Source organism: Blastomyces gilchristii, assembly GCF_000003855.2.
Source record: "Blastomyces gilchristii SLH14081 genomic scaffold supercont1.9, whole genome shotgun sequence".
NCBI lineage: Eukaryota > Fungi > Ascomycota > Eurotiomycetes > Onygenales > Ajellomycetaceae > Blastomyces > Blastomyces gilchristii.
This window is the reverse complement of record NW_003101674.1, coordinates 708,453-711,961: the sequence shown is the minus strand read 5'-3', so window position 1 is coordinate 711,961 and position 3,509 is coordinate 708,453.

Genomic DNA, 3,509 nt, shown 5'->3' with positions numbered 1-3,509 from the left:
AGTATTTAATTTCTAATTCCTGTCTCAGTAAGAATAAGAATCTATATTTATGATTAGATATACTCTCTTTCAATCTGACACTGAGACTATTGTATAATACAGAGTGCAATAATATACTCAGAATTCTCATTTGTATTGTAGAATGAGTATAATATTGAATCAAATCTATCATCAAATCTTTGTATATAAGATTTAAAATAGTCATGTTCTAGTTCAGCTGTATTATAGATGAGAATATTTTCTTTTTATATTTAATTAAACAAGATTTTCACTTGAGTTTTGTTTCAAATCTTGAATAATGTATACTCTTCATTTATTTCTATCAGCTTTTATTTCACTTATCTAAACAAGATTCTTTTCTCTTTCTCTTTATAAAAGATCAGGACATAATTTTCTGAATAAATCTGCTTAATTCTGAACTCTTTTTTACAGCTGAATCAGTCAATTCATTGTCATGAATATTCATATAAGCAGGAACTCAGTGCAGATGAATTATCAGCTTTGATATTCTTCTCTTTTGAATTTTTAAAACAGAGTTTAAAATCAGTTCAAGATTCATTTGATCATTATAAATCTGACTATTTCTAAGTCTTTTTAAAGCAGCTTGACTATCAGAGAATATCTATATCTCTTTCAAACTATTTTCTCTTTTATAAGATTTTATTTCAATGAGTTTGAAAGCTTTTACTATTATAAATAGTTCAGTATCAAAGACTTTAGATTCACAGTCTAAATTTCAGAAATCTGAGATAGAATTAAAATTATCTTCAGTGTAAGTAATGTCTGTGTCTAATCTATTCAAATTCTCATTTTTTAAGCTATCTGAATAAATCAGAATAGAGTCTTCTATATTAATTGTAGAAATTCTCTTCAAATGCTGTTCACATTCTTTCTCTTTAGATAGTTCACTTATTTATAAGTCTATAAAAGATTCAAGCTTTTCTCTTCAGAGAGATATCTTCTCATAATCAACTTTTTCAATATTTAAAGAAGAAAATTAATTTTTAATCAGTGAGTATAGTCTGTATAGTTGAGAAGATATTTTCTTTAAAGAATTATTTTCATTTCAATCAAGAAATCTATTTCAATCTAGTTCATTTTCAGAGTTAATTAATGAAAATGAAGAAGAGACTCTTTCTCTGATTATATAATTTAAGCTCATCTTTATAACTCTCAGAGTATAGTTCATACAGGTCTTTTCAAATCTAATAGTAGAAGAAAGAATTGAAGCTTCAATTTTCATTACTTTAATAGAAGATAATTTAAATAATTTCAGAATTCTTCTCAAAACTCTGTTTTGCAGACTTTGAAAGAGTTCAGTGAAAGTTCCTTGATTATTTCACTAAACTTAAACTTTATAATCAGCTACTGAGATAATACAGACTATATATAACTGTCTCATAGCCTGAAAGAATAGACCTCTTTCTGTATTTAATAGTCTGATTACATTATTCAATAGTCTTTCTGTCTTGATAGTTCTTTGTTGAATATGATATTTAAAATTCAACTTGAAGTTTAATCATACTTCTAATTATTTAACATTTAAACTGGGTTTAATCTCTCTATTTAAAAGAGTTAGATATAGTTCTTTCTCATTGAATCTAGAAAAGAAATGAATTATCTCAGTTTTATTCATATTAAATTGAATTTGATTAATATCTGCTTTAATAAAGATTTTCTTTACTGCTTTTTCAATCACTTCTAAATTCTCTTTGATTGTTTTTAAGCTGTAGACTAGATCAATATCATTCATATAACTTGAATATTACACTATTTTTATATCTCTATTCTTGAATAGATATGCAGTGTATATTGTAAATAAAATGAGTGAGATTAAGAATTCTTACAGTACTTCTATTTTTATCTCAGTCTTGTCTTATTTCATTTTATCAAAGAATAGTTATATGATTCTTTTAGATATAAAACAGTTAACTGATTTTATTAGAGAAAGTGACAGTTTTAACATCTTCAAAGTCTGAATTAACTTTGACTTTGAAATATGATCAAATGCTTCTTTTATATCAATAAAAACTGCAGTTGAGATCAGATCTTCATACTTTACTATTTGAATATTATAAAAAACTGAGAGAATAGTATTAATTGCAGAGTATTGTTTTCTATCTCTCATTTATTTACTGAATAGAAGAGAATTATTAATAGAGCTTATAAAAGATAGTTAAGTAACTATTATCTTTTCTAAAATTCTTTCTAGACAGTTTTTTAGAGATATTACTCTATATAACTTAGAAATTAAAGTTTTTCTATTAAGTTTTGAAAGAATCACTTCAGTGACTTCTCTTTAGCATTCAGAATAATATTCACTTTTCAAGAGATTGAAAATGAACTTAAAATATTTATTCTTTAAGTAGAAGTATATATTTTAAATAATTAAGTGATTGATTGAATCAGATCCTGTAGCAGTTTTAACTGAACTTAAGAAGATAGCTGACTCTAATTCATCTTGTATAAGCTCAGAGTATTCTCAGTTATTTTCATTAATATAGTTATAAAGTGATATATTCTCTTTCTCTGAATCTGAATCTGATGAGTTTTGAAAGAGAATTCTCATAAAAGCTTGACATTTTTTCTCAAAAGAATTTGCTGTATATAATTGATTCTGAAACTTATATTCTAAGACTGGAAGTTTTACTAAACTTCTTATTTTAGTATAGTTAAAAGCTTTAAAAACTTTCTTTTCTTATACTTCTTCAAGAAATTTGTTTCAGCAGTCTGTTTTTGCTTTTTTAATATCTGAAAAATATTTATTTCTAACAGCTTTGAACTCTTTATCAGATATTATATCATTCTTTTAATTTCTTCTAGCAGTAGTTAATTATTTTCTTTTAGATGTGATATTCTTATTTTGTCAAGATTTGAAATACTCAGAAGACTTTCTCTTTGAAATATTATATTTAATACTTATTAGAATAATGAATATAATAAGCTTCAATTCATTCTTAAGCATTTTATTTAAGATATCTTGATCAGGATTTCAATATAGCTTACTCTGCTTTTCAGATTTTAACAGTTTTATATCTTCTTCAACTGCTTTTCAATCCGCTTTTTCAAAGTTAAACTGATTAGAGAGAAGAGAATTTTCACTTATTTATTTTTCACTCAGTTTAATATTAAATTAAATAATATCATGATCTGATTCTAATGTCTTATTTGAATTAATAAATCAGTTTACAAGTCTTTTTTCAATTAGATTTTATAATATGAAGATTAAATCTATAATAGATTTCTGTTTTATATCTTTTCTAAAGAATGTTTATTGATCAGACTTGTTAACTAAATCTATTAAATGTTCAAAGATTTATTTAATCAGATTATCTGCTCTTACTGCTCTTTTACATTCTGAATTTCATCAGAGATGATATGCATTGAAATCTTCTATAATTATAGAGTTTCTTAATGAAGTTATATTCAGAAATCCTCTATTAATTATTCAGATATTGTTATTTTTCTTCAATGACTTTTCATTATAGATATTTATGAGCTGTATAGTA